Consider the following 26,957-nt stretch of genomic DNA (forward strand, 5'->3'; position numbering starts at 1 on the left):
TAAGACAAATTAAATGAAGATAATACCAAAGAATTTGTGTTTGCAATCATTTTCAGGAAGAAACTGAGTATTATCTGACAGAATTGCAGGGGTGTCAATACTTTTGACCACAACTGTATATATAAGGTGGGTATGACACCATGAGCGTCATCTGGGGATATTCTATATATAATGTGGGTATGACACTATGAACTTCATCTGGGGATATTCTATATATAATGTGGGTATGACACCCTGTGCTGTATCTGAGGATATTCTATATATAATGTGGGTATGACACCATGAGCTTCATCTGGGGATATTCTATATATAATGTGGGTATGACACCCTGTACTGTATCTGGGGATATTCTATATATAATGTGAGTATGACACCATGAGCTTCATCTGGGGATATTCTATATATAATGTGGGTATGACACCCTGTGCTGTATCTGAGGATATTCTATATATAATGTGGGTATGACACCCTGTACTGTATCTGGGGCTATTCTATATATAATGTGGGTATGACACCATGAGCTTCATCTGGGGATATCCTGTATGATGAGAATACGACACGGTGTTGTGACAGATCTAGTGATATTTCTGTGTAATGTGGATATGACGCCATGATGTGATACATCCGGGAATATGTTTTGCATCCAACGCTGCTCTGATATAACTGAGGATATTTTCTGTATTAACGAGGTAGGGTGTGGTATATTTAGGGATATTCTCTCTGTAATTTGCTTATGACGCCGAGTTGTGATGTATCCGTTGATTTCTCAATGTAATGTGGGTGCAATGCTGCAGGTTTTGGTGGGAACTTCTAGGTTATATTCACACCAGGTGTTTAATTTTTTTACGTGGCTCCACTTCAAAAACTCTGTAGCTTGAAAGCCGACGTTTCCGGAGCCCCGGTTATGCAGGATTTTTATTTTTTTTTTTATCCGTCTCCACTATAAACTCCGTCTTTTCACCAGTAATTTCCCTCATTCAGCAGGAAGTCCGTTTGTGAATTGTAGAGCTGCAGCGGGGGCTTATTCTGCGCTTGTTGTCGGGGGGGACGCGGTCGGCTCTTAAGATTGTTTTTTTTGTTTTGCCGACGCTCCAGCAGAGAAGAGCAGAAAGAGCGCGGGATTTCCAATTAACTCCTCGTGTGATCTCTTTTAGGAGGTCGCCGGCGAGGGCTTGTATTATCAGCCTCGCTCCGTGGAAGTCGCCACGCCGCCGCTTGACTTCATTTTAATCGTATAAAACACTTGTTGCGGCCAACATGTTGAGACCGAACCATGCGGAGATAAACCCAACGGGGAGGAGGTCACTCGCTTCTTCATCTCTTAGCTCGGAGTGTTGCTAAAGTCTTTATAAGAATATTTAGAATTGAGAGTCCTAAAGCCCTTATAATGCCTTGGCAAATAAACACGCAAGCAACTATCTAAAAGATATATATTTTAGTTCTAATATTTTTTTTTTTTTTTTTTTAGCATTTTAAGTTCTCCGCTTGCTGACGGTGAGTAGGGAGATTTATTTACTTTTAGAGGCTGAAAACCTGTACTGATCTATTAGGGTAAGTTCACACAGTGTTTTTGCTGCTCATTTTTCAGCAGCAAAAACCAGAGAGTTTGCAAGTAAAATCCTACCTCGTTCCTGTTTTTACATGTTTTTTTTTTTTTTCTATTCTTTTGATGCAGATTTCAAAAATCAAAAAGGGAAAAAATGCAGAGTGTGAATGAGATATTAGAAATCAAGTGTAGGAAATTTTTCTGCTTAGAAAATAGGTGCAAAGATGTTACATATGGACATACAGCTGAGGATTTATTACCGTTGTATACCATGTAGGCACAACTTTTTCTCCTGTGCGGACTTTATTACAATGCATCAGTCTGGTGAATTGGCTCTCATGCCAGGGAGAACCTTAGACCAGTATTAAGGCTGTGTTCACATGCAGTGTTTTGTTTATTGTTTTTTCACTCAGACAGCAATGAGAGTGCAAAAAATGCAGCAAACAGGATTTGCAGCATTTGTGGCGAATAAAACTAGCTTTATTAAACATGTATAGTGGACAAATCACACATGCAATCCGCACCCAAAAAAAGCTGCAAAACCTGCATTTTGAACGCAGAGTTTTTGTTGTCAAGAGAATAGATTTTGGCTGGAAAAAAAAATGCAGCAAAAACGCTGCATGTGAACTTAACCCACTTGCTGCTGCAGCCCCATGCTGACCTTGCATCTCTCTTTATGTTCACACGCTGTTGCAGAGATCCCACCGCTTGACGCCACCTGCCACTGCTTTCAGATGTCACTCCAGGTCCTCTGCGTCTCCTTTTTGAACACCTGGCAGTCTTTCCTGTGAGTTATCGGGACAGACTCTCCGGAGAATAACGCCATAGTGCTCCAACTCATCGTGTGATAGCTGAGTTGGTACTGTCCTCTGTCCCATCTGTCATACAGTCAAGTTCCTTTGCTTGGAGCCATCACAAGTGTTTTCGTATAATGATGCATCATTGTTGCACAGCAGATTTGCGGTGTAGGATTATAGAAAAGTTGTGTTACCATTCTTGCACAAACCATAATACCAGCCATAATGTTAGCTAGGATCGATATTTGGACTACAGTATGGAATTGGGGGTATTGTTGCATATTTAGATGGTTGTGACAGAGGTGTAGAAAACCATTATAGATTGTATTGAGATACCTCTTCATCATTGAATTCAGGTTCTTCATTGAATCCCATTGCCCCATGTGTGTAATATCCGGCCCTTCGATAGCCGAGCAGCTGTATGCAACCTTACATCACCAAGCACAATGGTAAATGTCAGCTGTAATGGTGTAAAGACGCCACCACTGTACTTTGGAGTAGTGTAAACGTGTTTTATGGAGTGTCGGATCACACTTCTGTCTCTGGCATCTGAAGGACGAGCCTGGGTTTGGTGAATGCCAGGAGAACTTTACCTGCCTGATTGTGTAAGGTTTGGTGGAAGAGGGATAATGATATGGGCTTTTTTCTTCAGGGGTCGGCCTCGTTCCAGTAAAGGGAAATCTTAATGCTTAGCACAAGACATTTTAGACAGTTATTAGCTTCCATCTTTGTGGGAACATTTTGGGAAAGGCCCTTTTCTGTTCCCAATGACTGTACTCAGTGCACAAGGTCCATGAAGACATGGTTGGGTTTGGTGTGAAATAACATGACCAGCCCCACAGAGCACTGAAGTTAACCCATCCAACACTTTGGGATGAACTAGAACTGTGATTGTGAGCTTTACCTCTCCCCAACATCATTGCCTGACCTCCATAAATGCTCTCCTAGATGAATTCCCAAAAAATCCCAGACCCCTCCACAATCTTCTGCAAGACCTTCCCAGAATAATGGAAGTAGTCATAGCTGCAAAGGTTGGACCAACTCCACATTAATGGTTATGAATTTACAATTTACATAAAAGCCCCTGCAGGTGTCCCAATAGTTTTGTCCATACAGTGTATATTTATTATTGCCCAATTTTTAAGCGTTCATGGAGTTGAGGTGACTGTTGCTGCGCTATTTGATTTGGCCGGACTTTTTATATGCTTTTACCTTGTTCCCGGGACAGACATCTGGGCAGCTGAAATTCATATAGTGTCCGGGGTGGAGCGGCTTCTACAGGAATTTTGGAAATATTTGTGGTTTTCATGTTGTCACAGGGAGGAATCATGGAAGGAGGCGGCGACTAGTCCCGAAGAGGAACATGTGGGAAAAGTTTGTCTTCTGGAGGCTCATCTCTCGTCTGAATCCTTTCAGTATTACATCCAGACTTTGATGACTGGTGGTAGGAAAGCTGCTCGTGTGAGCGTTATGGATGAAGATCATCAGTGTCTGATCGGCTGTTGTGCATCGCTGGGATCATCTTCCTAGCAGATATTTAGGATCAAAAATATCAAAATTGTGCTCCGATGCATTCGTCGGATGACGTCGCTTTGCCATCCTGCCAACTCTCATTATTTGGGATGTGGGTGAGCAGAGGATCCGCACTGAGGCCTCTGGTTCACAGTGAGTTCACAGAATTCTTCAGCGCTTGGAATCTGGGTCGAGACTTGCACTTTATGCTCCACTTTGATCTCCTTCTACTAATGGCGGCTGCTGAAGTCCCTGCAGAAAGGAGCAGAAGTATTAACCATGAGGTGTGCAACCATTATTGAAGCTCACACAGTCATGGAAGAAAATGGGGGGGCTCAACTGGGACCATGCACCTGTCTGAAGTCAGCATACTTAATTCTTGTTACCTCTGTAGAGAACAACTCCCAAGAAATGAATGACAACTCTGCAGGGAGGTTGCGGGGGGCTGAGCACACCTAATTTTCAATACTGTCTGGACCCCCCCCCATAAAGTTTTGCAGAATGGCCAGATCAGGCCGGAGTAGCCCCACATTGTGTTGCTGTTCACACTGTACGGGAACCCGAATGTCACCTCTAAAAATTGCCAATATGGTCACCTGTATCATCTCTTATCTGTGGAGTCACCAGACATGGGAATTAACTCTGGACTAAAGTATATGACCCGTTATGATGCCCTCACTGTCTGTTCCAGCCAGTCAGAAGGAGAATGTGGTTTTAAGGGATTGGGGGCCACAGAGTCCATAAGACATTTATGGATTTTTACCGCGTCAAACGTGGCCTGTACTGTTTCTAAATGCTGACATTCCCTTGAGATGCAAATAAAAAATTAAGGAAAAAAAACTGTGGTGGGTGCTGGTGTAGAAAAACAATGAATATTTACTATGATAGCAACGTGATTCAAAATCAATCAGATTTGTTTCTCAGGCTATTTATTTAAAGGAGTATATACAATAAAGAAAAAAGTTGAAGAAAAAAATCCCCAATTTTTGGGGAATTTTTTATATTTTTTTCATAATTTATTTACAGTACTTTCTAATTCAGCGATTGTGTATATAATCTTCTCTTTTTTTTTTATTTGCGTTATGATTATTGGTATGTTTTGTGTGTCCGGATTTTGATACTCTCCTATAGGTTGGACACACAATTTCCTTGGATCTCAGCTTCCTTTTATAATTTTCTTAAATACCGTATTTTTCGGACTATAAGACACACCGGACCATGAGACACACCCCAAATTTTCAGAAGGAAAATGGGGGGGGGGGGAAATTAATGCGTCAAATGGGGGTCCGTGTTACAGTCCGAATTCAGCTTACCGGGAAGGGAGGGGGAAACAGCAGCGCTGGTGAAACGTGGTCAAATGTATTCGGTGATCCGGTGATATGACTCCCATCCCAGGCGGGTGCACAAGGTTCGGCGGTGCTGCCCGGCGTCTTGTGAAAGCCTGGAGGCCCCGCACATCCATTGCTGTGATGCGGTGGCCTCCGGGAAAATGGCCACCGAAGCCGATGCATGCTCAGATTAAGATATCGTCCCAAAATCTTGGGAGATGAGATCTCATTCCCGAGATCTCAATCTGAGCATGCGGTGGCCATTTTCCCGGAGGCCTCTGCATCGCAGCAATGGATGTGTGGGGCCTCCGGGCTTTCACAAGATGCCGGCGCAGGCCCCCGCACCACAGAGCACCGTCAAACCTGCCGCACCAGCCTGGGAAGGGAGTGTGATAATCGCCCTGCAGCGTCGGACCGCCACAGAATCGCCACACTATTTGTAACTATATTTTGACTATAAGACGCACCCCCATTTTCCCCAAAAAATTTTGGGGAAAAAAGTGCGTCTTATAGTTTGAAAAATACAGTACTTCTTTAAATAATATCCTGAGGAAGAAATCCGATCGAGTAGCTGTCTTTTTTTTTTTTTTTTTTTTTTTTTAAATAAATATTCATTGTTTTTCTAAACCTTCTCATCCTTTTCTTAATTGTGACAGCGCCCATCACAACGTGTTTTTTTCTTTTTATCTTTTTTCCGTTTTTGACTCTCATTTGTTTTAATGAGCCGTCCTGTCAGCGACTCGGCATCAATGGTTGGAGCAGCAGTCTATACCAGGAATACCACTTCACTACTATCATCAGAGTGGTGCCTGATCAGCACCACACCACCAGGTGAGAAGATTACATCTACTTTTGCCAGGTTCTTATCAACAAGACTTCACCATGGAGCGTTCTGATACCCTTGCGATGGTTGTCAGATGAACGGTGGATCATTGAACAGATTTCAACGGACTTCCCCGTATGAGCGCAGGACTCTGCTGAGAATATTTTCAGTGACAAAGGGGGAGAGAAGAGAGATTCTTGTGAGACAAAAGGTTCGGGGGTTGAAATTCGATTTTTCACTTCCCAGATTTTCATCTGTCGGGGGAGATTCTAGAGGCCAGCATACACACCAGGTCTCGCTGAAATTGGATGGTTCTGCCGACTTTCATTTAATGAGTATGGAGGTGTTAAAAGTTGTTTTAAAGGGACTGTCCCATCTTCTGCTGAAAAAGAGGTTGTCCACGATGTAACTCAGTTTATTTAATTCCTGCTTTGAATTAACAAACTGAATTTACATAACAATTTTTTTTTTTTAATTGGACCTCCACGTTGGTGCCCGTTTTTTTTTTTTTTTTTCTCCTGCAACAATCCACGAGACCTTTTCCTACACTTGTTGGTGGCATACAACGTACATCTGTTACATGCTTTACTTCTCAGCTTAGTCTGTCTGGCGTGAGCTCTAGACGGCTCATGCATGGCTTTCATTTAGATATTGATGGTCGCCTGTGTAAATGGCCTTATCAGTCATGACACACACGTTCGTGGTAGACTCTGACCAGAACTGATTACGTGTCAGATGACGGCACATGATCCAGTAGGAGAAGGGCCAGAAAACTGTGTGTTTTTTCTTTAAGGAGGTTATATAAGAAAGTACTACTCCTTCAATCATCATATAAAGATTTACAACTTTCTAAAGATGTTTCGTATTTTAATCCCTTCTCATTGAGAACTCTGTATTTTCTTTAGGTGAAGGCCGTGTACTCATCTACTCCTGCTTACACAAGTTAGTGTCTTTTTAATAATGTCTACAGTTGCTTTCTGCCTCAGAAAAAATTTATAGCAAAGGAACAAATATTTCCCTGGATTCAAGGCAGATCCATTACACCTGCACGGATACATTGAAGATTTGGAGTAGTTTTGTGTCGTTGCTGTGTTTAGAGCGATGAATATGAAAACTGCACTCAGCATCCAGTGCCCAACGATGCTGCACTCGGGAGGCTGACCACTGGTCCCCATGCTTGTGGCTAATTTCTGCAGCGTGTGAGTCGTTTTGCTCTTTTGCTCCTCCTGGCCCTTCCCTTCGTTTTTTTATATCATCTGCTGCCCCTCCACTTGTTGGGTTAACGAGTCGCGGAGTGGCTTCAGTACTTCTTGGCCGCCGCCGTCACCCTCTTCTCCTGGGTACATGCTTGCGCTGGTAAGTCTTGTTTTCCTGCTGTGAGAACCGGCTGCTCGTTTTTTGTTCTCGCTTTTTGGTAAAACTGGGATGTAATTAAATGTGCAGTGAACTCCATTGTTTTCCCGCTAAGGACCCTTTTAACCCCTGGGTTCAGCCTTTGTGTCCCGGTGTCCTGGGAAAAGGTGCTGAGAGCACCCCCCCAAACAAGCTTGGCCCCCATTATTATGTGAGGAAAGAGCCAGAGCAGGGCACAGAATGGGAATGAGCCCCTCACCCACCTCTTGATGCCTTCTAACCATCTCCATGAATGAGTTTTTTGTCACTGTTGATCCTTGCGCTGTGAAAAGAGGAAAAACAGGGGAAAGTGATGCACGGAATGCTTAATGTATCCAGCGGGAAAAGACGGAGCAGAAACAGCAAATGAAAGACCCTCTGCCAGAAGGGTTTTTCCAAAATTTTTGGGCAATCTGATGATGATGATGACTTGACACTTAATTATAGTTGCCATATGGAACACAACAGTATGTGTGAGACCAACTGCAGAGCCTTCGCCCTTAATGACCATGTAACTAAAGAGTGTTCGGAGAAGGGTGAAGCTTTCTAAAAAACCTTTTAATTCTTCCCTATTATGAAGACCTGTCCGTGTTGAAATACAGGAACCGGTGTGCAGGAAAATGGCATCAGGTACTTTTGCAACCACCACTAAAAACTCCATTTGAAGGGGTCTTCGCTAAGTGGTGGTTTTCTCAAAGAACACACCCAGTATACATAGTAAGATCAAGTTGGGTTAGATTGAGTTTCTTAAAAAGCTGCGGACTGTTCTCCTGGGCCGAGCTCCTGTAACCACATACAGTGGGTACGGAAAGTATTCAGACCCCCTTTTTAAATTTTTTACTCTTTTATTGCAGCCAGTTGGTAAATTCAAAAAAGTTCATTTTTTTTCTCAATAATGTACACTCTGCACCCCATCTTGACTGAAACAAAACAGAAATGTAGAAATTTTTGCAAATTTATTAGAGAAAAACTGAAATCTCACATGGTCATAAGTATTCAGACCCTTTGCTCAGTATTGAGTAGAAGCACCGTTTTGAGCTAGTACAGCCATGAGTCTTCTTGGGAATGATGCAACAAGTTTTTCACACCTGGGTTTGGGGATCCTCTGCCTTTCTTCCTTGCAGATCCTCTCCAATTCCGTCAGGTTGGATGGTGAACGTTGTTGGACAGCCATTTTCAGGTCTCTCCAGAGAAGCTCAGTTGGGTTTAGGTCAGGGCTCTGGCTGGGCCAGTCAAAATGGTCAGAGTTGTTCTGAAGCCACTCCTTTGTTATTTTAGCTGTGTGCTTAGTCATTGTCCTGTTGGAAGTTGAACCTTCGGCCAAGTTTGAGGTCCAGAGCACTCTGGAAGAGTTTTTCATCTAGGATATCTGTATACTTAGCCAAATTCATGTTTCCTTCGACTACAACCAGTCTTCCTGTCCCGGCAGCTGCAAAACATCCCCATTGCATGATGCTGCCACCACCATGTTTCACTGTTGGGATTGTATTGGGCAGGTGATCAGCAGTGCCTGGTTTTCTCCACACATACCACTTAGGCTGGGTTCACATAGCGTTTGGCAGGTCCGTTTATTGGATAGCCTTACACCGTGGCATTAACGTGATGTAACGCATCTGTTAACGCTGCCATTCACTCCCATTACCGAGCACATCGCTAATGCATGTCCTAAGAGGCATGCGTTGGCAGTGTGCCGTCATTTTTGATGGACCCTTGGACACGGTCTGCAGCGTTCGGGGGTCCGTCACAGCTAGCGCAGATAGAGAAGCTGCACTAGCGTGATTGGTAAATGTGATCACAATATGACAGTAGCGTTAATGCAGTCCGTCAATGCAATGCGTTAACGTACTGCATTAATGCTATGTGAACCTAGCCTTAGAATTATCACCAAAAAGTTCTATCTTCGTCTCATCAGACCAGAGAATCTTATTTCTTATAGTCTGGGAGTCCTTCGTGTGTTTTTTTTTAAGCAAACTCTATGTGGGCTTTCATATGTCTTGCACTGAGGAGAGGCTTCCGTGGGGCAACGCTGCCATAAAGGTGGAGGGCTGCAGTGATAGTTGACTTTGTGGAACTTTCTCCCATCACCCTACTGCATCTGTGGAGCTCAGCCACAGTGATCTTGGGTTTCTTCTTTACCTCTCTCACTAAGGCTCTTCTCCCACTATTGCTCAGTGTGGCTGGACGGTCAGGTCTAAGAAGACTTCTGGTGGTCCCAAGCTCCTTCCATTTAAGGATTATGGGAGGCCACTATGCTCTTAGGAACCTTGAGTACTGCAGAAATTCTTTTGTAACCTTGGCCAGATCTGTGCCTTGCCACAATTCGGTCTCTGAGCTCCTTGGCCAGTTCCTTTGACCTCATGATTCTCATTTGGCCTGACATGCACTGTGAGGTCTTATATAGACAGGTGTGTGCCTTTCCAAATTAAGTCCTATCAGTTTAATTAAACACAGCTGAATTCCAATGAAGGAGTAGAACCGTCTCAAGGAGGATCACGAGGACATGGACTTAATTTGAGTGTCTGAGCAAAGGGTTTGAATACTTATGACCATGTAATATTTCAGTTTTTATTTTTTTAATTTGTTAAAAATTCTACATTTGTTTTTTTTTCTGTCAAGATGGGGTGCAGAGTATACATTAATGAGAAAAAAAAGTGAAATCTTTTGAATTTACCCAATGGCTGCAATGCAACAAAGTGAAAAATTTAAAGGAGTCTGAATATTTTCCGCACCCACTGTATATACATGTAGGTACTTTTACTCTTGCCTGGACATTTATCTCTGTGTGGTTCACTGTGAACAATATGATCACTCATGATACTTTAGGGTTCATGGCCGTTTGGATAACCTTAGGTCTGTAGATCGGCGCTTGGGGCGACTCTTAAAGAGGCAGCAGCTAATCTCAGCAGGAAGGCTTTATATCTAAGAGGATTAGTTCCAGAATGAGCAGCGAGGGCCGTCAGGGGCGAGCTGCGTCCTGCTGAGAAATCCGGATTGTCTTGTCAGGGTCTGTTAGCTTTGGACAGAGTTGGGTGGTCTCTATCAAACCCCCACCTAGAGGTCTCCCAGAAACAAAGCTGAGGGGTTGTCCGTCACAGAGGCTGAAAACAATGCCACTGACTGTCAGCCTCCAGGACCCATGGGGGGGGGGGGCTGCGCGGGACGTATTGATGGTCACAGATACGTATCTGATACTTCCCATCCCCCCATCATCTCTTATATTCACCACGTGATTGTTGTCACATCTCTCATTATCATTAGAATTGTGCTTTGGAAATGATGCTGGCTGCAAACTCATCCCCCCCCCCCCCCCCCCCCCAACAAAAAAGTAAAATGACGATATGATGAGTGTCCATTATGGAGGTCAAAAATCAGAACTGTCAGTGTGTTATTAGGCATGATGGTGAATGGAAGATAAGCGCTGGGGAGGGTTTACATGTGTATCTGCCCAAATATTAATATATTCTGTATTTGCCCCATATAGTTACAACCTGCAACTTGCCATATGCCATCTATTGCAACATGGTGAATTATAACCTGACCTATCTGCTCTGCATTATTATAACCTGGAGTAGCCATCCGTTATTATACAGCCTAATATGTCTGCCCCGCATAATTATATTCTAATAATGATGATAATTGTATTTTAGGTAGCGCCTGAATATACTGCAGCACTTTACAATTCAGACAGAAATAAATGTACTTTCAGGTTTCCACCGCACAGTGTGTCCGCGATGCCATTACTGTCAGCCCAGCCATCCAGTCTAATACAAGGGCATGCTGATGTTGTCAGTACTTTGAATGACAGCTCTGTCGTCCAGTCTGGTTCAGGGGTGTGCCGATCTGTCAGATTGGATGGCTGACCTATCCATCAACACACTGAGATTGGTAGGCACTGGGTGTGTCCAAGTGTTCATTATCTCAGGTGATTGCCTGGATACTTAACTGGGTTATTACTCCCAGACATACAATCAGCTACTGTGTGGTTTGTCTCTCTGTGCCTTGGATTCTGTTTATAGATCTTTAGCTGCCTGACCTTGGACCTTGTTCTGACCATGCGTCTGTTTAACCCTTTCTGCTCTGATCTGCTCTCCTCCTGGTATTCTGACCTTGGAACGTTACCTGACTGTACCTTTTTGTCTCTTCCTTCTGTTTATGACATATCTTCCTGGCTTTTGACCTCCGACTCCTGACTATCCCGTCTCACAGAAGAAGTGATTTAAGGCCCTGTCACACAGAGCGAGATCTCTAGCGAGATCGCTGATTTTGTGACGCATCAGCGATCTCGCTGTGTGTGACACGCATCAGCGACCGGCCCCCCCGCCGGGTATCGCTGATCGCGCAGGAATGTCCTGGGCCATTTTATGATCGTTGGTCTCCCACTGGCCAGCATGCATTGCTGCGTGTGGCTGCGGGAGAGCAACGATCAGCGAGCTCTCAGCGCTGAAAGCAGACGCTGGGAGCTGGTATCCAAGGTAAATATCGCGTAACTAAGCGCGTGCGTCGCTTAGTTACACGCTGTGTACCTTGGATACCTGCATGCTCGCGCTGGGAGCTGGTATCCAAGGTACACAACGGGTAATTAAGTGATGCGCGCGCTTAGTTACCCGATATTTACCTTGGATACCAGCTCCCAGAGCGAGCATGCAGGTATCCAAGGTACACAGCGGGCAACTAATCGACGCGAGCGCTTAGTTACCCGATACTTACCTTGGATACCAGCGTCCTCGCTGGTCCTGATCACTGGTGAAATCTGCCTGTTTGAGAGCTCACCAGCGATCATATAGCGAGGCAACAGCGATCCTGACAAGGTCGTACCGTTGTCGGGATCGCTGGTGCATCATTTAGTGTGACGGGACGCTTAGCGTCACATGTACAATCAATGTCAGATATAGGATTCAGCAATTTAAAAAAGAGCAGTGAGGGCCCTACTCGCAATAGCTTACAATCTATAAGAAAAAGGGAGAGACGCGTAAGGTAAAAATGCTGATTGTGTATGCTCCAGCCATCTTTATAATAAATATGGGTATTAAAATAATATATAAAACGTTATGCACACATTTGGAACTTCTCTCCTGTTGTCACTCTTCTTTCAAAGGCAAATTTCTTCTTTAAAGACTATCATTTTTTAAAAATTTTATTACATAAATCAATAATACATGTGAATATAAGAAATTTTGTAATCTATCCTTAGAAAAATTTGTTTCAGTCTCCTCCTGGACTGATTGATCTTTCTCAAAATTCTCAATTCATGAGTAAAATCTGTATTCAGTGGAGACTTATTTTCACATTACTAATATAGGAGATAGCAGTTGAGTTGATGCTCATAAAGTGCTGACTAGAGGTGAGGGAGGAGCTAGAGGCAGTGCTCCTCCCTCTTCCTTCCCTCTACATGGAATTTTAGAAGCACCAAATGTCATCTCCTGTCTCTGTAATGTAAATCTATTCACTGAATACAGATGTTACCTGTGAACTGAGAATTTTGAGAATGAATAATCAGTCCTGGGGGAGAAAGAGGCAGATTTCTCTGATAAGATATATTACAAAGGTTCTTAGTTTCTTATGTTCACGTGTATTATTCATTTATGAAGTAAAAATTGAAACAGGTACTCTTTAAAATCACATTATCTGCTCCCGATCCATAAGTGTATAGTTACCTGTTTGTGCTAAAATGGCATAGATAAAACTGCATATCTTCAATAACTCAGCAGCCGGTCTCAAGTTTCACCTTTTTGGCTTCATCTGGGGCTTTTTTTTTTTTTTTTTTTTTTAAGGGTATTAAAGTAAAGTTGCATGAACTGTTCACCAGTCAGCATCTGTATACACCCTGATACGAAGTGCTACCGAGTGTGCAGAGTGTAACTGAACGCTTTTAGGCCACGCTTAAAACTGGGAATTTTACTTGACTGCCTGCGTTGGTACAGTCTAAAGAAATGGCGCAGCACGAGAAAAGTGTTGAGTCAAGAGTGTGAGGATCGAATTCTGGAATATCTTCCTCATCTTTAGATTCTGACTAGAAATGATTGGCTCGATTCTTGGGACTTTGGTCCAGGTCAGTAGCAACTGGATGCTAGATGGAAAGCCTGCGAATCTTACTTTCTGGGGTCCCCGGGACAGGATTTGATTTGTTGGGACTGGTTTGATGTCTTTGCGATGTGCCACACAGAAGACATTGCTCCAGCTAATCAGAAGCCATGTCAAAAGGTAAGTGATTTGCAGGCCTCCCATCTAGCGACCAGGTACCACTGACCTGGACCAGAGCCCCATGAATCGACCCACTCATCTCTTTTTCTGATGCATCTGCCCTGCATCATTAAAAGCTGCTGTATCCTTTATGTAGCATTATAACCGTTATCACTGCAAGTCCCTGTAATTTAGCTTTCCCGGTTTGTGAAATGAAAGCAATAGACGTGACACCAACATAATATAACCCACTGTAGCGTTATATCCGGACCTCTCCGCTGTCGCTCTGGTCCTGGTTTATCTTGCGACGCTGATCTCGTGTCTGGAGATTGTGGGGAGGATTATTCCTCCTTCTCCACTTGGTGAAATACTTGAGACTCTTGTTATTGCTGCTGTGCCAGGACGAGGGATTTGTGTCCATCTTTCCCCCCTGTGACACCTCCTCTCTGTGATTAAGCCGCTGTGAAATCTCCCTTCAGTCAGTAATTTCACACTCGGGGACACAGCCGCTCAGCTCACTGCAGCACATCGCATCTTATCAGAAGCCTCAAAAAAAAAGAAAACTACATAAATCCCCCAGACTGCAGCATCTTTACTCCTATATCAAGTCTACAAAAAAGAAAAAAATATGTTAATCCATCAAATCTGCAGGAAAGAGGAAAAATATACGAATCTCCCAATCCTCTTCCTTTCTCCACAGCATATCACATCTTATGATGACTTCAGCATATAACAGTATATATAACTCCCCCCTCCTGCAGCATATCTACTATACAATATCTATTTCTGGGAAAGTTCGGTAACAATATGGCCCCAGTTACCCAGATTTTCTACCCTCATGGATGTCAGCAACTAGATATCTTTAAAATGATTATATATGATGTGAGCAAAAGGATTGAGACCCCCCACGTTACACCTACATGTACAAAAGGGAATGAGACCCCCCCCCCACGTTACACCTACACGTGCTAAAGGAATGAGACCCCTCCACGTTACACCTACACGTGCTAAAGGAATGAGACCCCTCCACGTTACACCTACACGTGCTAAAGGAATGAGACCCCTCCACGTTACACCTACACGTGCTAAAGGAATGAGACCCCTCCACGTTACACCTACATGTGCAGAAGGAATGAGACCCCTCCACGTTACACCTACATGTGCAGAAGGAATGAGACCCCTCCACGTTACACCTACATGTGCAGAAGGAATGAGACCCCTCCACGTTAAACCTACATGTGCAGAAGGAATGAGACCCCTCCCACTTTACACCTACAGAATGAATAAGACCCCCTCCACGTTACACCTACACGTGCAAAAGGAATGAGACCCCTCCACGTTACACCTACATGTGCAAAAGGAATGAGACTCCTCCACGTTACACCTACATGTGCAAAAGGAATGAGACTCCTCCACGTTACACCTACATGTGCAAAAGGAATGAGACTCCTCAACGTTACACCTACATGTGCAAAAGGAATAAGACTCCACGTTACACCTACATGTGCAAAAGGAATGAGACTCCTCCACGTTACACCTACACGTGCAAAAGGAATGAGACTCCTCCACGTTACACCTACAAGTGCTAAAGGAATCAGACCCCTCCACGTTACACCTACGTGGACAAAAGAAATGAGACTCCTTCACATTACACCTACGTGGACAAAAGGAATGAGACTCCTTCACGTTACACCTACATGTACAAAAGGAATGAGACCCCTCCACGTTACACCTACATGTACAAAAGGAATGAGACCCCTCCACGTTACACCTACATGTACAAAAGGAATGAGACCCCTCCCCGTTACACCTACATGTGCAAAAGGAATGAGACTCCTCCATGTTACACCTACATGTGGAAAAAGAATGAGACTCCTCCACCTTACACCTACATGTGCAAAAGGAATGAGACTCCTCCACCTTACACCTACATGTGCAAAAGGAATGAGACTCCTCCACCTTACACCTACATGTGCAAAAGGAATGAGACTCCTCCACCTTACACCTACATGTGCAAAAGGAATGAGACTCCTCCACCTTACACCTACATGTGCAAAAGGAATGAGACTCCTCCACCTTACACCTACATGTGCAAAAGGTATGAGACTCCTCCACGTTACACCTACATGTGCAAAAGGAATGAGACTCCTCCACGTTACACATACATGTGCAAAAGGGAATGAGACTCCTCCATGTTACACCTACATGTGCAAAAGGGAATGAGACTCCTCCATGTTACACCTACATGTGCAAAAGGGAATGAGACTCCTCCACGTTACACCTACATGTGCAAAAGGGAATGAGACTCCTCCACGTTACACCTACATGTGCAAAAGGGAATGAGACTCCACGTTACACCTACATGTGCAAAAGGGAATGAGACTCCTCTACGTTATACCTATAGTAGCTTTTTTTTTTGTATACACTCTACATCTGTTGGCATTTATATGTAGTTGGTCCCTTAATTTCAGCTTAAACAGGTGGGTATCTATGCCAGTTTTTGCCTATTCCTCCAGAAGACCATTGGTGAAGTTGGATTACATTGCAGGCCTCGCAATCTTTGTTCTTCATCCCAAAGGTGTCAGATGAGGTTGAGGTCCATGCTCTCTGAGGCTGACCATGTTCTTTAACGGCAAACTCCCCCCAACCATGGCTTTATGGACCTTACTTTTTTTCACTGGAGCACAGTCATGTAGAACAGAAAAGTGTCCCTCTCACCCCCCCCATCGCTTCTCAATCTCTACCCACAATGTTGGAAGTGTACAGTACAATAATCCAAAATGTTTTCTGCCGAAGCATTAAGATTTCGCTTCACTGGAAATAAGGAGCCAAGGGCGACCCCTGACAAACAGCTCATATCCTTATCCCTCCTCCATCAAACTTTACAGCAGGCATAATGCCGTGAGGCAGGTAACGATCTCCTGGCAGTTACCAAAACCAGCCTCGTCCATCAAATGCCAGATAGAGAAGTGTGATCCATCACTGCATAAAACACTTCTCTACTGCTGCAAAGTCAAGTCCCAGCGGCATTACACCACTGCTTCTGATGCTTTTCATTGTGCTTGGTGATGTAAGGCTGCTCGTCCATGAAAAGTCACACCGTGATGCTTCCGGCAGGGGCATTTTTTTTTTTGTGCTGATGTTTGTCAGTGGAGTTTTGAACTCTGCATTGACTGAGTCAGTAGTAGGTTACAAGGGTGGAATCCTATTACAGGACTGTGTTCGTATTCAAGGCCGTCATTTTGCACAGATTTCTGCTTCAAATGTGCAATTTTCTTATGTGAGGAGTTGGCCCATCTACTTCTTGTAAATATGTTGGATGTTCCGTGCGAACTTTGCGATAAAGGGGATATGTGATTGATTGGATCTGACGTCTCCTTTTGATGCTGATGTGAAAATCGATATAAGATTCTCAATGTGTGAACGCTACATTTTACCCCCCTGTGGTTTTCGTGGTCCTGGGAGGTTGACTTTACCCCCCCCAACTAATGACAAGGAGGAAAGTCCAGGTCTATTGTCTGCCCCTGAATTATCCCCTATCCTGCCATTTACATCTCAATGGCGCAATCAGTGGGCATATCTCCATTAACCCTGTAATGACATGCTTAGCCAGACTTTCCCTGTAGATTTGCAGCTGCTCGGTGGGAGCGTCTGTGCGCACAGTCGGCTCCTCTGTGTTATAAAAAGTCTGTAAAGACACTTGCTGGATGAAGAAAGGGGTCTAATTTGTCAAAAGAGACAAAGTGGAATGAGATCATTTGTGGGGCTGCAGCCTCTTGCAGAATACTTGGCAGCGGCATCCAGAGGGGGGATGTGCACCCCTGCATTCCTGGTTTGGTACAGGAGTGTGATACCCAGGAGCTTGTAATCTTCCCCCATCATCAGAGCCAGGACTGGACATTCTCTTGTCTTTACATTCAGATTGGTGCAAATTCCTCCAAATTATTGGTACATTGGCGTCGTCAAAAGCTCAATTTGCTGTCCGTAAATTGACAAAAATAGTATTCTGAACCCCCTATGGTGGACCTAGTTCTACCGATACAGCTTATGGGCTGTTGCCAATTAGGCTGAACTCTTAGTAGCTGGAATGATGGGAGTGATTGCCAGTGATGGGAGTGATACATTGTGAGAGGACAGATTGCCAGTGATGGGAGTGATACATTGTGAGAGGACAGATTGCCAGTGATATAATGCAGATTGGATTCTTGGGCCCCCTTGACTTCAGGATGATGGAAGCTGATACATTGTGAGTGTGAATGGGAGGTTTTAACGATTGTGATCGCGTAGCGGCAAGGATGATGGGGGTGATATCTTGCAGATTAGACTGTTAGCTCCTGGAATCAAGGATGATGAGACTTATCATAGCATAGAAGATTGACAGGAGAAAAGACCACATGGTCGTGCTAGTCTGCCTTCTGTATGCTGGGGCTACATTGTTGATGATGATTTTCTATGGTGTCACGTTGCAACTTGCGACACAATCACACACGTTTCCTGTTGCAAGTTGCACACTACACAATTGCCATAGACTTCAGTGCCGTTGACTTGTCTGCAACCTGGGCTGTCTTACTTACAGCAAAGAAAAATAAAATAGTCGCGTGACAGCAAGTTGCACAAATGTTTTTGGTCGCGCGATTGACCGCATAGCCCCATGATGGTAGATCCTGGCGGCACTGTACCCTGTCAGGTAACAGTTTGGTGCCATATTCATCCCAAGGCACCGCTGCTACTGTCGTGTCCCAATGTCATGTCATCACCAATATTACAGACCAAATTGATATGTGATTTTACATTTCCCTTAAGTCTGCAGTGAATCTTTTCTAAACTAGATAAAAACTGGAAGATCAGCTTCTCCAGAAGGAGGAGGGCAAAGCCGCTTATCACCATCAGAAAGGATCCTCCTCCGGATCCGTGATCAGTGGTGTGATTGTCTTCCTCTCGTGGACTCTAAAGCCGCCCATACACATTAGATGGCTTTTGGGAGAAAGAAGCTTCGACAGTAATTTTAGCCAACACTCCCATACACAGGAGCGCTCGCTCAGCTCGTTCTTTGAGAAAGCCGCCAACAGCCATCTGAGCTGACTCCACCATACACGGAACCCTGGCGCGACCCAGCGCTCCTGTGTTCTCTATGAGAAATGCGTCGGCTGGCGGCTTATTTCCGAGAGAACACTGCGATTGGCAAGCTGAAATCGGACATGTGCAATCAACATCTCTCCCAACTAGGGCCGCACTGGCTATTTGCCAATTCTGGCAAATGCCAGAAGGGCCTGTCTGGTTGCGGGCTGCCTTGTCTGCTACATTGTTGGCAAAATTGGTGTTCTCAAGACACCCATACTGTTAAGAGTTGTGACAGAGCACAAAGTCGCTGATGCTATCACTTACCCCAGCAGGCCACAGGAATCATTAGAAATATTGTTCTGGAGCTTGGGGACAAAGACAACATGGGCCTGTGTGATTTCAAATGCCAGGGCTGAATTTCAGCCCGAGTCCATACCTGCTCCTAACCTTCAGTCGGCCGGCGCCCCCATACACAGTAGATCATCAGCCGAACCTGTCGATAACGGTGGGATCAGCTGGCATTAGTCTAATGTATGGGGGCCTTAACACCTTTCCAGGAATTATCCTATTCTCCCGCCAATGTGGTGGGATTTAGAGCAGTCTTTTCTCAAGCACGTCCCACGTTGGCTCTGACACTGCAGATTTGACTATTTTGTAGCCGTTAACCCAAAAGTTATTCGATTTATGTCCAGATCTTCTTCATCAGTGTCCCCATGACAACACTTCCTGATCTTTGCTCTCTGACCTTGGTCAGTCATATCGCAGAGACATAGCCCCTTCAACATCAACAATTTTAGTTCCGGCCATAGCGATTGAGATTTTTCATGGTGATCTTCTTTTGGTCAAAATACCCATCCACTAGGTAGGCGCGATGATTTAATCCGTACATGGATGATTTAATCCATACATTGGTTAATAGTAAGACTGGAAGGGTTGGCATGGGGAAATTGCATACGACCATGTACAAAGATAAATACGCCATTAGAATGAAATTGCTGCGTTTTATCGCTTGTCAGACATTTTGGGCCTATATGATGTTTTCCGCCAGCAGTTGGTGAGACGACTATTAGCGTGAAGTGCTCTTTAAGCGATTGTCCGCCGTGGTCCACCTCGAACCTTCCTCCATTTATCGTCCTGACAGAAATGGAGCATTTGATTTCCCACTAATTAAACTCCATGTGGCGGGGGTGCAGACGATGGCCCCGGGCGCTCCTGTTTTCTCCCCTATTTGTAATGAGGCTCATTTGTATTAGCGCTAATGTCCTATCTCCGCTGACGCCTCGTTATTATTATTATGCCGCTCTCGTCGGCTTCCCGCGGATTGTAATTAAGACTCTGCAGCGAGCAGTAAACACGGGTCAGGCGGCAGCGCCGAGCGTTATCCGTGATTTATCCGCATCGCTGCCCGGTCACACAAAGCATAGCAGAATAAATCAGAGTGAGCGGCAGCGTGAAAGCGCATACATTAACTCCGAACTGTCAGTAGCCACGGAAAGCTGGGGCATAGGCATTGTAATGGTGGCCATAAGGAGATAAGCCGACCAATGCAACGATCACAGATCCTGGTGACTTATTAGATCCTCCATGATGGATCGTCCATCTATCGTATCTGCCATTTGTGATGTTGGAAGAAGTAAATAATGATGATGTGACTTCCTCTGTGTTTTTCAGAATCGGAGATTTGATATGACGTCGCGGTCTATGCAGCCGACTCCATGAGCTGCCGCTGACAGCGGTGAGTGGATTTTATTACTGTTCTTAAAGGGGCTGGTCACCATTCTGTATTACATGAGGAGCACCATGTAGCATAGGTTAGGACTCCATGGAGTGGTCGACCATGTAATGTGTAGTGGGCTGTGGCGACTAATCCCCCGACTGCAGATGTCAAGGTGGCTCTTCACTATCAAGACAGTTTTTTTTTTTTTTTTTTCAAAAATGGCGGCACCCTTGATTACACGTTGTCTTGCATTGCAACTGAGCCCTGTAAAGTGGATGGAGCTGAGCAGCAGTACCATGGACAACCTGAACACATGGGTGGTGCTGTTTCTGAGCGTGAGCAGCCTTGTTTTCACTACTCCTGGACACTCCCTAGTCTGGACTGGCTGATTTAGAGAGAAACCGTAAATGGTATTCACCTGTCCGACAGGCGGCCACACCCTGCCAAAAATGGCTGACGAGAGAGAAATAGCAGCAACTAGATAATCATGCATGCTTCTTCTTCATGCCTTGCCCCCTTTTTCCCCTCGCCCTCCATGCTGGCATGGCAGCTATTACCACTGTGGCTGATGGATCCTTTCCTGCTTTAGTTTATGAGCAGTTGTCAGTACAGGGTTGTCAGCCTCCTCAATTGTTATCAAACTGATTAAAACAAAAAAAGAACTGTTCATTTTTAAAGGGGTAAGGTTTCCCCTTGTGGAGAGTGACATACCAGCTCTGACTTGTCAAGGTAAGGAGGCTTATTCGCCTTGCAATGCTCCTCTGGGAATTTTAATATGCAAATTGCCTCTTAATTTGCCTTTTAAAGGGTTATTCCCATCTCCAAGATCCTATTACAATATGCAGTAGGTGTAATAATATTAATAAATACCTCCAATTAGAAATGTAGTGTAGTTCTTCTGATTTGCTATTACACTTACCCCATGTGCAGGGAATTGCAGTAGCTTGGGTATCCATGGTTACGACCAATCATATAGTGTCAGTTAGTAATCTGTTAGTGGTCGTGACCATGTATAACTAAGCTAATGCAATGTCCTGCACATGGGGTAAGTGACATGGTGAATCAGAAGAACTATACTACATTCCTAATTGGAGGTATTTGTGAATATTATTATTGCACTTACTGCATAATGGGATAGGATTTTGGAAATGGCAATACCCCTTTTAACTATAGAGGACACTGTATAATAATCTACTGTTGCGTGGTGATCCTCCGGTGAGAGTTGATTTCTACCTTATGGTGATTCACATGACTTGGTGTTTTATGGCGCCCCTTAATGAAGAGGCAGAGCTCTACAGTGCCACATTCAGTTTATTAGGTTGTAAGTGGTACTGCATCCTGAATGGTTGCACTCCAGTACATGGCACGGAGACATGTTGTGTGCGTGTTGTGATCACACTTGTGTAGAAGCTGAGAAGTATTAGTATAAGTGACAGATGTACCCAGGCACCGTCTGTGCAGTGCACGCGTCGCCGGCTGCGTTATCCGCCATCATTTACAGCGCCATCGGATTATCCTGCCAGGGTCACGGATTCTCCGCATAGGTTAATGGCTGCAGGAAATCTTTCCCATCCCCCTGCGCCTTCTCCTCGACTCGGCACTTGAACAGAAATGAAGGGATTATCCGAGTGTGTCATCTGAGCTGCCAAATACGTGATTTGGTTGTATGTGGGCTGTTATGTGGTGATCTCATTGTGGTAGACCCCACACTTACAGTCCTCCCACCCACAGGTTGTGCTGATGGGTGACCGGGTGATCCTATGTGTGTGAATTAAAGGGGAACTTTAGCCAAAAGTGCCTCCATTACCTGTGGTGCAGTGTGTCCGCGTATCCTTGACACCGATTTTCCCACAAACCAGGGAATAGTTGTCAGGCTCCGCCCCTTTGTTGCTTTCCGTTTCCTGTGTAAGCGCACATAGTCGTGTGACAACTGAGGTTGGAATACTTTTTATAAAGGCAGCTCTGAAGATGGTACTTTGGGGGAAATTAGGGGTCTTATCATTGTGGGGGTTAAGCGCGGTTGACGGTCTAAGTCACTGATTTCCGTGGACGTTTGCGCGTTTTCCGTTTTGGTTTTCGCTGTTTTTATATGGATTTCTTCCTTGAGAATCCTCATGAAAGGAAGAAAGAAAAAATGGAAATTGTCTCCGGATCATCTAAGGAAGCGAGCTGCAACAAAGCGTCTTGTGTTCTGCCGGAGCCGCAGTGAGGGCCGCCGCCGGGGGATCAGCTTTCCACTCTTTGATAGAAATGGCGGCCACAAGTTATTGGTAATTCAGGAACGCTGGGCTCTCGCTCGCACTGCCCGGGGTTGGTTTTCATTACGAGACGTTTCAAGGGCGGCGGGAGAGCGAGGGGGATGCACGTTCCTTGTAATAAAACCTCATAATCAATGTTATGTCATGTAGTTAATGTCAGCCGATGCCGGGAGGGAGGGGGGCACGGAATTAACTCAAGTGCTTCTTAAAGATCCTTCGGTTTTAGCTTTCTTTCTGGGGACTGGATCCGGCTGGAATTTTGCTGTTTAAAGGAAAGGTACCGCTATAAAGACACAGCGCCACCGGGCATATCCCGCCGGTCAGAGCGACTCCTATATACTGTATGGCCTACATCTTGTTTGTAGGCCATTCATCTGCTAATGTAACCGCCTCCTGCGCATCGCGCTCCATAGTAAACCCTTGCGACCAATATGGCTCCCGCCACTGCTCTCGGATTCCTGAATGACCACCTATTGTATTCAGGACTCTGGGAAAGCTGGATGAGTCCCCTCCTGTGGATGTGATGCAGGCAGCACACAGGGAGTCCAGGCTGGGGGTCATTAGCGCTGCTGGCACCAGGCTGGGTGTAAATTTCACACATTAAGGCAATTAGAATAACCTAAGAAGGCCTAATGATGCATTATTAATGGGGCAGAAGCAGCGAGTAAACCGCGACCGTGCGCTCAGTGCCCCCCGGCCATTACCATGGAGGAATTACAAGGCTGCGAAGATTTCTTCCTCAATGCCCTTTAATTCCTTGGCCTTGGCAGGCGATAGCATCCTGTATTAAAGGGGAATTCCAGGCTAAAAAAAAAAGGATTAACCCTTAAACTCCCAGAGGGGGTTAAAGAGAAATGTCTTGACGTTAAAGGGGCATTAACTTATTCTCCCCAGTGTCCGACGTAGTCCCATAGGACATTAATGGCTGAAGAGGGTAAGCTCTACCATCCACTAATGGCTAACCCAATATGAAGGGTTAATCTGGCTTGACCCCAGTGTGCATAAGCAGTAGTCGCACAACTAAGCCTTCACCTTTAATGGCCACCCTGGACGTTGCATTATGGGAAGAGGGGATGCAGCTCTGATACTGATGGGTTCCACAGTTACGGCTTTGATCTATGGGTCCCTCTGATGCGCGGCTAATGGTACAATTGTGTCACCAGAACTGTGGCTCTCTAGAGCTTTGAAGCTAATAAGAGACCTGTAAGGATTGGAGTGTACCCGTGTGTCATGATTTGTAGTTTTGCCCTGTCCTGAATTTGGTAAAATATGTCATTTAACTTTTCTCTGGTTCATTTGCTGTAAATTATCCATGTCTCCTTCCCCCAATACTTTGCAATGTCTTGTGATGTACCTGGACCATAATCTAATTTAGGCTTGTGTCAACAGCTAGTGGAACTTTGGCTATTGTTTTCCTAAGCATAAGATAACCTACAATACACATCCTGTAGACTAAAGGCCCTTTTACATTTAGCGATGCACCAGCGATCCGACCAGCGATCCCACCCGGTCAGGATCGCTGGTGCATCGCTAAATGATCGCTAGTGAGCTTTCATACAGAAAGACCTCACAGCGATGCAGCAGCGACGCAGCGCACGATACTTACCATTCACACACAGCGATCCTGCGTCCTTCCGCCCGCGTCCAGCGTCGCTCGTCGTCACAGCAGGAAGCCCAGCAGGAAGCAGACGACGAGAAATGGAGCCGGACATTCTCGCGCGATCAGCGATGGACAGCGGGGGAGCCGGTCGCTGGTAAGTATCACACATAGCGATATCGCTAACAATATCGCTATAACGTCACAAAACCAGTGACGTTTTAGCGATATTGCTAGCGATATCGCTTAGTGTAAAACCCCCTTAAGTGGAGCCCTTACATTTCTAGAATCTTCTGATGGACCAAACCATTGAATAGTAGGTGTGACCCCTACCCCCCTTCAGATGGACTGATCCCAGGAGCCCTGACAATACATTCTTGCTTTAAGATCAGATGTGAGTTGGATGCTAAAAGAGAAGGACGAGGCTGTCTGAGGAAGCTTCGGCCTCTGTGTGATCGTGGTGGATTTCTGGGACTCTTAAAGGACTATGGTTTTGTGATCTGGCACAAGGATTGTCGGGAGGTGCCCCCGAATCAGTTTCCTGTGGACTTATTTTGGGACTCTGCAAATTACCTTCGTGTTGTTCCTGTTTTTTGGTCAATAAATCTGTTGGATTATTCCCAGGCCTGTTGTCCCTCCTTGCTCTGGAGAATACTCCCGTCACACCGTGTGCTGCTGTTACCACCATTATTCCTCGTGCACTCGCTATATTAATGTACTTCCAGGTGTCTCCATCTCTCCAGATCCTGCATTGTTCTCTCGGATTTACCATGGATGACCTAAAGGGAGAGGAGTGTGCCTATACTTTGTTAGCCATTATTCACTGTTTCCCTTGTATTGAGGTACTCCGCTGCTAAATTGTATCACCATTTCTCTAGTTCCTGCACTGTCCACCCAGGTCTATAGTGAATGAGAGGAGAGGAGTGTGCCTATGTGCCATTACGGTACTGTCATTATTCCCCATATTCTCCATGTACTACTGTAGTCCACTACTCAGTGTTTCTCCATCTCTCCAGTTCCTGCACTGTTCTCTTGGGTCTATAGGGGGTGACCTTTAGGTAGAGGAGTGCCCCTATGTTATACAAGGGTGGGAGTGGAGCCATGTATACAAGGGCAGCACGGCGGTGACTCAGTGGATAGCGCTGGAGTCCAGGGTTCGAATCCCACCAAGGACAACAGCTGCAAGGAGTTTGTATGTTCTCCCCGTGTTTGCGTCGGTTTCCTCTGGGTACTCCGGTTTCCTCCCGGTACTCCGGTTTCCTCCCACATTCCAAAGACATACTGATAGGGCTCACAATCTAAATTCCCTATCAGGGACAGTGATGATAATGTGTGCAAACTGTAAAGCGCTGTGGAATATGTTAGCGCTATATAAAAATAAAGATTATTATTATTAAGGGTGGGAGTGGAGCCATGCACACAAGGGTGTCGCTGTCTCCCATCACCCCTAGATGGGACCATCTTGTTGCAGGAAAACAAGCCCAGTGCTCCCACTGATACAGGGAAACAAGCCCGATGCCCCCACTCATTCAAAACCTATGGTGAGTTGAATCACGTTCACATTATAAATGCTATAATTAAATAAGTATGCACTACTAAACTACAACCCTATCCATAGCCCCGCCCCTGCCACACCTATATCCCCGCCCTGTCGGGCCATGGAAGAATGGTCTTGCTTGAAGTCAGTCCCTGGTGCAAAAAAGGTTGGGGACCACTTCTCTAGAACCTGCACTGTTCTCTCGGATCTCTAGTGAATGACCTTCCGGTTGATGAGTCTATGCTATGTTGTGGTCATTATTCACCACGTTTCCCTTGTATAGAGGTACTCCGCTGCTGCCTTGTGTCTCCGTCTCTCTAGATCCTGCACTGATCCTCTCGGATCTCTAGTGAATGACCTGCAGGGAGAGGAGTGTGCCTATGTGCAGTTGTGTTCCCGGAATTATTCCCTGCCTTGTGTCTCCGTCTCTCTAGATCCTGCACTGATCCTCTCGGATCTCTAGTGAATGATCTTCCGGTTGATGAGTCTATGCTATGTTGTGGTCATTATTCACCACGTTTCCCTTGTATAGAGGTACTGCGCTGCTGCCTTGTGTCTCCGTCTCTCTAGATCCTGCACTGATCCTCTCGGATCTCTAGTGAATGACCTGCAGGGAGAGGAGTGTGCCTATGTGCAGTTGTGTTCCCGGAATTATTCCCTGCCTTGTGTCTCCGTCTCTCTAGATCCTGCACTGATCCTCTCGGATCTCTAGTGAATGATCTTCCGGTTGATGAGTCTATGCTATGTTGTGGTCATTATTCACCACGTTTCCCTTGTATAGAGGTACTGCGCTGCTGCCTTGTGACTCCGTCTCTCTAGATCCTGCACTGTTCTCTCGGATCTCTAGTGAATGATCTTCCGGTTGATGAGTCTATGCTATGTTGTGGTCGTTATTCGCTATGTTTCCCTTGTATAGAGGTACTCCACTGCTGCCTCGTGTCTCCGTCTCTCTAGATCCTGCACTGATCCTCTCGGATCTCTAGTGAATGATCTTCCGGTTGATGAGTCTATGCTATGTTGTGGTCATTATTCACCACGTTTCCCTTGTATAGAGGTACTCCGCTGCTGCCTTGTGTCTCCGTCTCTCTAGATCCTGCACTGTTCTCTCGGATCTCTAGTGAATGATCTTCCGGTTGATGAGTCTATGCTATGTTGTGGTCGTTATTCACTATGTTTCCCTTGTATAGAGGTACTCCGCTGCTGCCTTGT

At 45.2% G+C, this 26,957-nt stretch overlaps 1 protein-coding gene across 7 annotated transcripts in view; it reads left to right on the top strand.

The window, feature by feature from the left end:
• SULF2 (sulfatase 2) overlaps positions 1 to 26,957 on the top strand; it is a 103,084-nt gene that overhangs the window by 15,312 nt on the left and 60,815 nt on the right. For 6 of the 7 annotated variants that reach the window (XM_073580539.1, XM_073580538.1, XM_073580537.1 and 3 more), the window contains exon 2: positions 20,311 to 20,374. The exons of the other annotated variant lie outside the window; for it this stretch is intronic. The gene's annotated coding sequence lies outside the window, so the exon portion shown is untranslated. The remainder of the gene's footprint in view (positions 1 to 20,310; positions 20,375 to 26,957) is intronic. 7 annotated transcript variants of the gene reach the window in all.

Source organism: Dendrobates tinctorius, unplaced genomic scaffold (genome assembly GCF_039654945.1).
Source record: "Dendrobates tinctorius isolate UK_male_01 unplaced genomic scaffold, ASM3965494v1 ptg000065l, whole genome shotgun sequence".
NCBI lineage: Eukaryota > Metazoa > Chordata > Amphibia > Anura > Dendrobatidae > Dendrobates > Dendrobates tinctorius.